Consider the following 13,583-nt stretch of genomic DNA (forward strand, 5'->3'; position numbering starts at 1 on the left):
TCAATGTGGCTGTTATAAATGGGAGTCCAGCAGCACCCACCAGACCCACCGCACCCACCGCACCCACCGCACCCACCAGACCCACCACACCCACCACACCCACCACACCCACTGCACCCACCGCACCCACCAGACCCACCACACCCACCGCACCCACCACACCCACCGCACTCACCAGACACACCACACCCACCGCACCCACCAGACCCACCACACCCACCACACCCACCAGACCCACCACACCCACCACACCCACCGCACCCACCAGACCCACCACACCCACAGCACCCACCAGACCCACCACACCCATCACACCCACCAGACCCACCAGACCCACCGCACCCACCAGACCCACCGCACCCACTGCACCCACCAGACCCACCACACCCACTGCACCCACACAACCCACCAGACCCACCGCACCCACCAGACCCACTGCACCCACCGCACCCACCAGACCCACCACACCCACCGCACCCACACAACCCACCAGAACCACCGCACCCACCACACCCACCACACCCACCACACCCACCAGACCCACCGCACCCACTGCACCCACCGCACCCACCAGACCCACCACACCCACCAGACCCACCACACCCACCGCACCCACCGCACCCACCAGACCCACCACACCCACCGCACCCACCACACCCACTGCACCCACCACACCCACCACACCCACCGCACTCACCAGACACACCACACCCACCGCACCCACCAGACCCACCACACCCACCACACCCACCAGACCCACCACACCCACCACACCCACCGCACCCACCAGACCCACCACACCCACAGCACCCACCAGACCCACCACACCCATCACACCCACCAGACCCACCAGACCCACCGCACCCACCAGACCCACAGCACCCACCACACCCACCAGACCCACCACACCCACTGCACCCACACGACCCACCAGACCCACCGCACCCACCAGACCCACCGCACCCACCGCACCCACCAGACCCACCACACCCACCGCACCCACACAACCCACCAGACCCACCGCACCCACCACACCCACCACACCCACCACACCCACCAGACCCACCACACCCACCACACCCACCAGACAAACCACACCCACCACACCCACCAGACCCACCACACCCACCACACCCACCACACCCACCACACCCACCAGACCCACCACACCCACCATACCCATCACACCCACTGCACCCACCACACCCACCACACCCACCAGACCCGCCACACCCACCAGACTCACCAGACCCACCACACCCACCAGACCCACCACACCCACCACACCCACCAGACCCACCACACCCACCGCACCCACCACACCCACTGCACCCACCAGACCCACCGCACGCACCGCACCCACCAGACCCACCGCACCCACCAGACCCACCGCACCCACCGCACCTACCAGACCCACCGCACCCACCAGACCCACCGCACCCACCGCACCCACCAGACCCACCACACCCACTGCACCCACCAGACCTACTGCACCCACCGCACCCACCAGACCCACCGCACCCACCAGACCCACCACACCCACCGAACCCACCACACCCACCAGACCCACCAGACCCACCGCACCCACCAGACCCACCACACCCACCGCACCCACCACACCCACTGCACCCACCAGACCCACCGCACCCACCAGACCCACCACACCCACCGCACCCACCACACCCACTGCACCCACCAGACCCACCACACCCACCGCACCCACCAGACCCACCACACCCACCGCACCCACCAGACCCATCACACCCACCGCACCCACCACACCCACCAGACCCACCACACCCACCACACCCACCAGACCCACCACACCCACCGCACCCACCAGACCCACCAAACCCACCGCACCCACCAGACCCACCGCACCCACCGCACCCACCAGACCCACCGCACCCACCAGACCCACTGCACCCACCGCACCTACTAGACCCACCACACCCACCAGACCCACCGCACCCACCACACCCACCACACCCACCGCACCCACCAGACCCACCGCACCCACCGCACCCACCAGACCCACCGCACCCACCACACCCACCAGACCCACCACACCCACCAGACCCACCGCACCCACCGCACCTACCAGACCCACCACTCCCACCAGACCCACCAGACCCACCACACCCACCACACCCACCAGACCCACCACACCCACCACACCCACCACACCCACCTGCCCACCACACCCACCACACACACCACACCCACCAAACCCACTACACCCACCACACCCACCACACCCACCACACCCACCACACCACCACACCCACAGCACCCACCACACCCACCACACCCACCGCACCCACCAGACCCACCACACCCACCACACCCACTGCGCCCACCGTGCCCACCACACCCACCGCACCCACCACACCCAGCACACCCACCGCACCCACCACACCTACCACACCCACTGTGCCCACCACACCCACTGTGCCCACCACACCCACCATACCCACAAAACCCAACACACTCACCACACCTACTGTGCCCACCACACCCACTGTGCCCACAGCACCCACCACACCCTCCGCGCCCACCACACCCACTGTGCCCACCACACCCACCACACCCACAAAACCCACCACACTCACCACACCAACTGTGCCCACCACACCCACTGTGCCCACAGCACCCAGCGTGCCCACCACACCCACCACACCCAACAGACCCACCACACCCACCACACCCACCACACCCACCTGCCCACCACACCCACCACACCCAGCACACCCACCGCACCCACCACACCTACCACACCCACTGTGCCCACCACACCCACTGTGCCCACCACACCCACCAGACCAACAACACCCACCACACCCACAGCACCCACCACACCCGCCAGACCCACCACACCCACCACACCCACCAGACCCACCACACCCACCACCACCACACCCAAAACACCCACCACACCCACCAGACCCACCGCACCCACCACACCCACCACACCCACCGCACCCACCAGACCCACCGCACCCACCACACCCACCAGACCCACCACACCCATCACACCCACCGCACCCACCACACCCACCACACCCACAGCACCCACCAGACCCACCACACCCACCACACCCACCGCACCCACCACACCCACCACACCCACCACACCCAACACCATAGTCAATGCAATCCTTGCTCAGATATTAGGCACACCTGGAAAGTTCCAGATATGGTCCACCACATCATATGGAAAGTGACAGCTTTAAACATAACAGCTGCATGTCTTCCAGTGACCTGAGTATCACGCTAACACTTGGATAGTGCGTCAAAATTATAGTCTCAGACTCAGTGTTCAGTTTGGAGACTTCAAAATAAAATCCAGGCTAACATTCCCAGTACTGACGGAGTGCCACACTGTCAGAGGGTCAGTACTGAGGGAGTGCTGTACTGTCAGAGGGTCAGTACTGAGCGAGTGCTGCAGTGTCAGAGGGTCAGGACTGAGGGAGTGCTGCACTGTCAGAGGATCAGTACTGAGGGAGTGCTGCACGGTCAGAGGGTCAGTACTGAGGGAGTGCTGCACTGTCAGAGGATCAGTACTGAGGGAGTGCTGCACTGTCAGAGGGTCAGTACTGAGGGAGTGCTGCACTGTCAGAGGGTCAGTACTGAGGGAGTGCTGCACTGTCAGAGGGTCAGTACTGAGGGAGTGCTGCACTGTCAGAGGGTCAGTACTGAGGGAGTGCTGCACTGTCGGAGGGTCAGTACTGAGGGAGTGATGCACGGTCAGTACTGAGGGAGTGCGGCACTGTCAGAGGGTCAGTACTGAGGGAGTGCTGCACTGCCAGAGGGTCAGTACTGAGGGAGTGCTGCACTGTGAGAGGGTCAGTACTGATGGAGTGCCACACTGTCAGAGGGTCAGTACTGAGGGAGTGCTGCACTGTCAGAGGGTCAGTACTGAAGGGAGTGCTGTACTGTCAGAGGGTCAGTACTGAGCGAGTGCTGCAGTGTCAAAGGGTCAGTACTGAGGGAGTGCTGCACTGTCAGAGAGTCAGTACTGAGGGAGTGCTGCACTGCCAGAGGATCAGTACTGAGGGAGTGCTGCACTGTCAGAGGGTCAGTACGGAGGGAGTGCTGCACTGTCAGAGGATCAGTACTGAGGGAGTGCTGCACTGTCAGAGGGTGAGTACTGAGGGAGTGCTGCACTGTCAGAGGGTAAGTACTGAGGGAGTGCTGCACTGTCAGAGGGTCAGTACTGAGGGAGTGCAGCACTGTCAGAGGGTCAGTACTGAGGGAGTGCTGCACTGTCAGAGGGTCAGTTCTGAGGGAGTGCTGCACTGTCGGAGGGTCAGTACTGAGGGAGTGCTGCACGGTCAGTACTGAGGGAGTGCGGCACTGTAAGAGGGTCAGTACTGAGGGAGTGCTGCACTGTCAGAGGGTCAGTACTGAGGGAGTGCTGCACTGTCAGAGGGTCAGTACAGAGGGAGTGCTGCCCTGTCAGAGGGTCAGTACTGAGGGACTGATGCACTGTCAGAGGGTCAGTACTGAGGGAGTGCTGCACTGTCGGATGGTCAGTACTTAGGGAGAGCTGCACTGTCAGAGGGTCAGTACTGAGGGATTGCTGCATGGTCAGAGGATCAGTACTGAGGGAGTGCTGCACTGTCAGGGGGTCAGTACTGAGGGAGTGCCGACCTGTCAGAGGGTCAGTACTGAGGGAATATCACACTGTCAGAGGGTCAGTGCTGAGGGAGTGCCGCACTGTCAGAGGGTCAGTACTGAGGGAGTGCTGCACTGTCAGAGGGTCGGTACTGAGGGAGTGCTGCACGGTCAGTACTGAGGGAGTGCTGCACTGTCAGAGGGTCAGTACTGAGGGAGTGCTGCACTGTCAGAGGGTCAGTACTGAGGGAGTGCTGCACTGTCGGAGGGTCAGTACTGAGGGAGTGCTGCACTGTCAGAGGGTCAGTTCTGAGGGAGCGCTGCACTGTCGGAGGGTCAGTACTGAGGGAGCGCTGCACTGTCGGAGGGTCAGTTCTGAGGGAGGGCTGCGCTGTCGGACGGTCATGACTGAGGGAGTGCTGCACTGTCAGAGGGTCAGTACTGAGGGAGTGCTGCACAGTCAGAGGGTCAGTACTGAAGGAGTGATGCACTGTCAGAGGGTCAGTACTGAGGGAGCGCTGCACTGTCAGATGATCAGTACTGAGGGAGTGCTGCAATGTCAGAGGGTCATTACTGAGGGAGTGCTGCGCTGTCGGAGGGTCAGTACTGAGGGAGCGCTGCAATGTTAGAGGGTCAGTACTGAGGGAGTGCTGTACTGTCGGAGGGTCTGTACTGAGGGAGCGCTGCAATGTTGGAGGGTCAGTACTGAGGGAGTGCTGCACTGTCGGAGGGTCAGTACTGAGGGAGTGCTGCACTGTCGGAGGGTCAGTACTGAGGGAGCGCTGCAATGTTGGAGGGTCAGTACTGAGGGAGTGATGCACTGTCAGAGGGTCAGTACTGAGGGAGTGCTGCACTGTCGGAGGGTCAGTACTGAGGGAGTGCTGCACTGTCAGAGGGTCAGTACTGAGGGAGTGCTGCACTGTCAGAAGGTCAGTACTGAGGGACTGATGCACTGTCGGAGGGTCAGTACTGAGGGACCGCTGCACTGTCGGAGGGTTAGTACTGAGGGAGCGCTGCACTGTCGGAGGGTCAGTTCTGAGGGAGGGCTGCACTGTCGGAGGGTCATTACTGAGGGACTGATGCACTGTCAGAGGGTCAGTACTGAGGGAGTGCTGCACAGTCAGAGGGTCAGTACTGAGGGAGCACGGCATTGTCAGAGGGTCAGTACTGAGGGACTGATGCACTGTCGGAGGGTCAGTACTGAGGAAAAGCTGCACTGTCAGAGGGTCAGTACTGAGGGAGTGCTGAGGTGTCGGAGGGTCAGTACTGAGGGAGTGCTGCACTGTCAGAGGGTCAGTACTGAGGGAGTACCGCACTGTCAGAGGGTCAGTACTGAGGGAGTGCTGCACTGTCACAGGGTCAGTACTGAGGGAGTCATGCATTGTCAGAGGGTCAGTACTGAGGGACTGATGCACTGTCTGAGGGTCAGTACTGAGGGAGTGCTGCAGTGTCAGAGGGTCAGTACTGAGGGAGTGCTGCACGGTCAGTAAAGAGGGAGTGCTGCACTGTCAGAGGGTCAGTACTGAGGGAGTGCTGCACTGTCAGAGGGTCAGTACTGAGGGAGTGCTGCACTGTCGGAGGGTCAGTACTGAGGGAGTGCTGCACTGTCAGAGGGTCAGTTCTGAGGGAGCGCTGCACTGTCGGAGGGTCAGTACTGAGGGAGCGCTGCACTGTCGGAGGGTCAGTTCTGAGGGAGTGCTGCACTGTCGGACGGTCATGACTGAGGGAGTGCTGCACTGTCAGAGGGTCAGTACTGAGGGAGTGCTGCACAGTCAGAGGGTCAGTACTGAGGGAGCGCTGCACTGTCAGAGGGTCACTACTGAGGGAGCACGGCATTGTCAGAGGGTCAGTACTGACGGACTGATGCACTGTCGGAGGGTCAGTACTGAGGAAGCGCTGCACTGTCAGAGGGTCAGTACTGAGGGAGTGCTGAGGTGTCGGAGGGTCAGTACTGAGGGAGTGCTGCACTGTCAGAGGGTCAGTACTGAGGGAGTACCGCACTGTCAGAGGGTCAGTACTGAGGGAGTGCTGCACTGTCACAGGGTCAGTACTGAGGGAGTGCTGCACTGTCAGAGGGTAGTACTGAGGGAGTGCTGCACTGTCGGAGGGTCAGTACTGAGGGAGTGCTGCACGGTCAGTACTGAGGGAGTGCGGCACTGTCAGAGGGTCAGTACTGAGGGAGTGCTGCACTGCCAGAGGGTCAGTACTGAGGGAGTGCTGCACAGTCGGAGGGTCAGTACTGAGGGAGTGCTGCACTGTCAGAGGGTCAGCACCGAGGGAGTGCTGCACTGTCAGAGGGTCAGTACTGAGGGAGTGCTGCACTGTCAGAGGGTCAGTACTGAGGGAGTGCTGCACTGTCAGAGGGTCAGTACTGAGGGAGTGCTGCCCTGTCAGAGGGTCAGTACTGAGGGACTGATGCACTGTCAGAGGGTCAGTACTGAGGGAGTGCTGCACTGTCAGATGGTCAGTACTTAGGGAGAGCTGCACTGTCAGAGGGTCAGTACTGAGGGATTGGTGCATGGTCAGAGGATCAGTACTGAGGGAGTGCTGCACTGTCAGTGGGTCAGTACTGAGGGAGTGCCGCACTGTCAGAGGGTCAGTACTGAGGGAATATCACACTGTCAGAGGGTCAGTGCTGAGGGAGTGCCGCACTGTCAGAGGGTCAGTACTGAGGGAGTGCTGCACTGTCAGAGGGTGGGTACTGAGGGAGTGCTGCACGGTCAGTACTGATGGAGTGCTGCACTGTCAGAGGGTCAGTACTGAGGGAGTGCTGCACTGTCAGAGGGTCAGTACTGAGGGAGTGCTGCACTGTCGGAGGGTCAGTACTGAGAGAGTGCTGCACTGTCAGAGGGTCAGTTCTGAGGGAGCGCTGCACTGTCGGAGGGTCAGTACTGAGGGAGCGCTGGACTGTCGGAGGGTCAGTTCTGAGGGAGGGCTGCACTGTCGGACGGTCATGACTGAGGCAGTGCTGCACTGTCAGAGGGTCAGTACTGAGGGAGTGCTGCACAGTCAGAGGGTCAGTACTGAGGGAGTGATGCACTGTCAGAGGGTCAGTACTGAGGGAGCGCTGCACTGTCAGAGGATCAGTACTGAGGGAGTGCTGCAATGTCAGAGGGTCATTACTGAGGGAGTGCTGCGCTGTCGGAGGGTCAGTACTGAGGGAGCGCTGCAATGTTAGAGGGTCAGTACTGAGGGACTGCTGTACTGTCGGAGGGTCAGTACTGAGGGAGCGCTGCAATGTTGGAGGGTCAGTACTGAGGGAGTGCTGCACTGTCGGAGGGTCAGTACTGAGGGAGTGCTGCACTGTCGGAGGGTCAGTACTGAGGGAGCGCTGCAATGTTGGAGGGTCAGTACTGAGGGAGTTCTGCACTGTCAGAGGGTCAGTACTGAGGGAGTGCTGCACTGTCAGAGGGTCAGTACTGAGGGAGTGCTGCACTGTCAGAGGATCAGTACTGAGGGAGTGCTGCACTGTCGGAGGGTCAGTACTGAGGGACCGCTGCACTGTCGGAGGGTTAGTACTGAGGGAGCGCTGCACTGTCGGAGGGTCAGTTCTGAGGGAGGGCTGCACTGTCAGAGGGTCATTACTGAGGGACTGATGCACTGTCAGAAGGTCAGTACTGAGGGAGTGCTGCACATTCAGAGGGTCAGTACTGAGGGAGCGCTGCACTGTCAGAGGGTCACTACTGAGGGAGCACGGCATTGTCAGAGGGTCAGTACTGACGGACTGATGCACTGTCGGAGGGTCAGTACTGAGGAAAAGCTGCACTGTCAGAGGGTCAGTACTGAGGGAGTGCTGCACTGTCAGAGGGTCAGTAGTGAGGGAGAGCTGCACTGTCAGAAGGTCAGTACTGAGGGAATATCACACTGTCAGAGGGTCAGTGCTGAGGGAGTGCCGCACTGTCAGAGGGTCAGTACTGAGGGAGTGCTGCACTGTCAGAGGGTAAGTACAGAGGGAGTGCTGCACGGTCAGTACTGAGGGAGTGCTGCAAGGTCAGTAGTGAGGGAGTGCGGCACTGTCAGAGGGTCAGTACTGAGGGAGTGCTGCACAGTCGGAGGGTCATTACTGAGGGAGTGCGGCACTGACAAAGGGTCAGTAATGAGGGAGTTTTGCACTGTCAGAGGGTCAGCACCGTGGGAGTGCTGCACTGTCAGAGGGTCAGTACTGAGAGAGTGCTGTACTGTCAGAGGGTCAGTACTGAGGGAGTGCTGCACTGTCAGAGGGTCAGTACTGAGGGAGTGCTGCCCTGTCAGAGGGTCAGTACTGAGGGACTGATGCACAGTCAGAGGGTCAGTACTGAGGGAGTGCTGCACTGTCAGAGGGTCAGTACTGAGGGAGTGCTGCACTGTCAGAGGGTCAGTACTGAGGGAGTGCTGCACTGTCGGAGGGTCAGTACTGAGGGAGTGATGCACGGTCAGTACTGAGGGAGTGCGGCACTGTCAGAGGGTCAGTACTGAGGGAGTGCTGCACTGCCAGAGGGTCAGTACAGAGGGAGTGCAGCACTGTCAGAGGGTCAGTACTGACGGAGTGCCACACTGTCAGAGGGTCAGTACTGAGGGAGTGCTGCACTTTCAGAGGGTCAGTACTGAAGGGAGTGCTGTACTGTCAGAGGGTCAGTACTGAGCGAGTGCTGCAGTGTCAGAGGGTCAGTACTGTGGGAGTGCTGCACTGTCAGAGGATCAGTACTGAGGGAGTGCTGTTCTGTCAGAGGATCAGTACTGAGGGAATACTGCACTGTCAGAGGGTCAGTACTGAGGGAGTGCTGCACTGTCAGAGGATCAGTACTGAGGGAGTGCTGCACTGTCAGAGGGTCAGTACTGAGGACGTGCTGCAATGTCAGATGGTCATTACTGAGGGAGTGCTGCACTGTCAGAGGGTCAGTACTGAGGGAGTGCAGCACTGTCAGAGGGTCAGTACTGAGGGAGTGCTGCACTGTCGGAGGGTCAGTACTGAGGGAGTGCTGCACGGTCAGTACTGAGGGAGTGCGGCACTGTCAGAGGGTCAGTACTGAGGGAGTGCTGCACTGCCAGAGGGTCAGTACTGAGGGAGTGCTGCACTGTCGGAGGGTCAGTACTGAGGGAGTGCTGCACTGTCAGAGGGTCAGCAGCGAGGGAGTGCTGCACTGTCAGAGGGTCAGTACTGAGGGAGTGCTGCACTGTCAGAGGGACAGTACTGAGGGAGTGCTGCACTGTCAGAGGGTCAGTACTGAGGGAGTGCTGCCCTGTCAGAGGGTCAGTACTGTGGGACTGATGCACTGTCAGAGGTTCAGTACTGAGGGAGTGCTGCACTGTCAGAGGGTCAGTACTGAGGGAGTGCTGCACTGTAAGATGGTCAGTACTTTGGGAGAGCTGCACTCTCAGAGGGTCAGTACTGAGGGAGTGCTGCACTGTCAGAGGGTCAGTACTGAGGGAGTGCTGCACGGTCTGTACTGAAGGAGTGCTGCACTGTCAGAGGGTCAGTACTGAGGGAGTGCTGCACAGTCAGAGGGTCAGTACTGAGGGAGTCCTGCACTGTCGGAGGGTCAGTACTGAGGGAGTGCTGCACTGTCAGAGGGTCAGTTCTGAGGGAGCGCTGCACTGTCGCAGGGTCAGTACTGAGGGAGTGCTGCACTGTCAGAGGGTCAGCACCGAGGGAGTGCTGCACTGTCAGAGGGTCAGTACTGAGGGAGTGCTGCACTGTCAGAGGGTCAGTACTGAGGGAGTGCTGCACTGTCAGAGGGTCAGTACTGAGGGAGTGCTGCCCTGTCAGAGGGTCAGTACTGTGGGACTGATGCACTGTCAGAGGGTCAGTACTGAGGGAGTGCTGCACTGTAAGATGGTCAGTACTTTGGGAGAGCTGCACTCTCAGACGGTCAGTACTGAGGGAGTGCTGCACTGTCAGAGGGTCAGTACTGAGGGAGTGCTGCACGGTCTGTACTGAAGGAGTGCTGCACTGTCAGAGGGTCAGTACTGAGGGAGTGCTGCACAGTCAGAGGGTCAGTACTGAGGGAGTCCTGCACTGTCGGAGGGTCAGTACTGAGGGAGTGCTGCACTGTCAGAGGGTCAGTTCTGAGGGAGCGCTGCACTGTCGCAGGGTCAGTACTGAAGGAGCGCTGCACTGTTGGAGGTTCACTTCTGAGGGAGGGCTGCACTGTCGGACGGTCATGACTGAGGGAGTGCTGCACAGTCAGAGGTTCAGTACTGAGGGAGTGATGCACTGTCAGAGGGTCAGCACTGAGGGAGCGCTGCACTGTCAGAGGATCAGTACTGAGGGAATGCTGCAATGTCAGAGGGTCATTACTGAGGGAGTGCTGCGCTGTCGGAGGGTCAGTACTGAGGGAGCGCTGCAATGTTAGAGGGTCAGTACTGAGGGACTGCTGTACTGTCGGAGGGTCTGTACTGAGGGAGTGCTGCACTGTCGGAGGGTCAGTACTGAGGGAGTGCTGCACTGTCGGAGGGTCAGTATTGAGGGAGCGCTGCAATGTTGGAGGGTCAGTACTGAGGGAGTGCTGCACTGTCACAGGGTCAGAACTGAGGGAGTGCTGCACTGTCGGAGGGTCAGTACTGAGGGAGTGCTGCACTGTCAGAGGATCAGTACTGAGGGAGTGCTGCACTGTCGGAGGGTCAGTACTGATGGAGTGCTGCACTGTCAGAGGGTCAGTACTGAGGGAGTGCTGCACTGTCAGAAGGTCAGTACTGAGGGACTGATGCACTGGCGGAGGGTCAGTAATGAGGGACCGCTGCACTGTCGGAGGGTTAGTACTGAGGGAGCGCTGCACTGTCGGAGGGTCAGTTCTGTGGGAGCGCTGCACTGTCAGAGGGTCACTACTGAGGGAGCACTGCATTGTCAGAGGGTCAGTACTGAGGGACTGATGCACTGTCGGAGGGTCAGTACTGAGGAAGCGCTGCACTGTCGGAGTGTCAGTACTGAGGGAGTGCTGAGGTGTCGGAGGGTCAGAACTGAGGGAGTGCTGCACTGTCAGAGGGTCAGTACTGAGGGAGTACCGCACTGTCAGAGGGTCAGTACTGAGGGAGTGCTGTACTGTCACAGGGTCAGTACTGAGGGAGTGATGCACTGTCAGAGGGTCAGTACTGAGGGAGTGCTGCACTGTCAGAGGGTCAGTACTGAGGGAGTGCTGCACTGTCAGACCGTCAGTACTGAGGGAGCGCTGCACTGTCAGAAGGTCAGTACTGAGGGACTGATGCACTGTCGGAGGGTCAGTACTGAGGGACCGCAGCACTGTCGGAGGGTTAGTACTGAGGGAGCGCTGCACTGTTGGAGGGTCAGTTCTGAGGGAGCGCTCCACTGTCGGAAAGTCATTACTGAGGGACTGATGCACTGTCAGAGGGTCAGTACTGAGGGAGCGCTGCACTGTCAGAGGGTCACTACTGAGGGAGCACTGCATTGTCAGAGGTTCAGTACTGAGGGACTGATGCACTGTCTGAGGGTCAGTACTGAGGAAGCGCTGCACTGTCGGAGGGTCAGTACTGAGGGAGTGCTGAGGTGTCGGAGGGTCAGAACTGAGGGAGTGCTGCACTGTCAGAGGGTCAGTACTGAGGGAGTGCTGCACTGTCAGAGGGTCAGTACTGAGGGAGCGCTGCACTGTCAGAAGGTCAGTACTGAGGGAATATCACACTGTAGGAGGGTCAGTGCTGAGGGAGTGCCGCACTGTCAGAGCGTCAGTACTGAGGGAATATCACACTGTCAGAGGGTCAGTGCTGACGGACTGCCGCACTGTCAGAGGGTCAGTACTGAGGGAGTGCTGCACTGTCAGAGGGTCAGTACTGAGGGAGTGCTGCACTGTCAGAGGGTCAGTTCTGAGGGAGCGCTGCACTGTCGGAGGGTCAGTACTGAGGGAGCGCTGCACTGTCGGATGGTCATTTCTGAGGGAGGGCTGCACTGTCGGACGGTCATGACTGAGGGAGTGCTGCACTGTCAGAGGGTCAGTACTGAGGGAGTGCTGCACAGTCAGAGGGGCAGTACTGAGGGAGTGCTGCACTGTCAGAGGGTCATTACTGAGAGAGTGCTGCGCTGTCGGAGGGTCAGTACTGAGGGAGCGCTGCAATGTTAGAGGGTCAGTACTGAGGGACTGCTGTACTTTCGGAGGGTCTGTACTGAGGGAGCGCTGCAATGTTGGAGGGTCAGTACTGAGGGAGTGCTGCACTGTCGGAGGGTCAGTACTGAGGGAGTGCTGCACTGTCGGAGGGTCAGTACTGAGGGAGCACTGCAATGTTGGAGGGTCAGTACTGAGGGAGTGCTGCACTGTCAGACGGTCAGTACTGAGGGAGTGCTGCACTGTCGGAGGGTCAGTACTGAGGGAGTGCTGCACTGTCAGAGGGTCAGTTCTGAGGGAGCGCTGCACTGTCGGAGGGTCAGTACTGAGGGAGCGCTGCACTGTCGGAGGGTCAGTTCTGATGGAGGGCTGCACTGTCGTACGGGCATGACTGAGGGAGTGCTGCACTGTCAGTTGGTCAGTACTGAGGGAGTGCTGAACAGTCAGAGGGTCAGTACTGAGGGAGTGCTGCAAGGTCAGTACTGAGGGAGTGCGGCACTTCAGAGGGTCAGTACTGAGGGAGTGCTGCACTGCCAGAGGGTCAGTACTGAGGGAGTGCTGCACTGTCGGAGGGTCAGTACTGAGGGAGTGCTGCACTGTCAGAGGGTCAGCAGCGAGGGAGTGCTGCACTGTCAGAGGGTCAGTACTGAGGGAGTGCTGCACTGTCAGAGGGTCAGTACTGAGGGAGTGCTGCACTGTCAGAGGGTCAGTACTGAGGGAGTGCTGCCCTGTCAGAGGGTCAGTACTGTGGGACTGATGCACTGTCAGAGGTTCAGTACTGAGGGAGTGCTGCACTGTCAGAGGGTCAGTACTGAGGGAGTGCTGCACTGTAAGATGGTCAGTACTTTGGGAGAGCTGCACTCTCAGAGGGTCAGTACTGAGGGAGTGCTGCACTGTCAGAGGGTCAGTACTGAGGGAGTGCTGCACGGTCTGTAC

The sequence above is a fragment of the Carcharodon carcharias genome, chromosome 11 (assembly GCF_017639515.1).
Source record: "Carcharodon carcharias isolate sCarCar2 chromosome 11, sCarCar2.pri, whole genome shotgun sequence".
NCBI lineage: Eukaryota > Metazoa > Chordata > Chondrichthyes > Lamniformes > Lamnidae > Carcharodon > Carcharodon carcharias.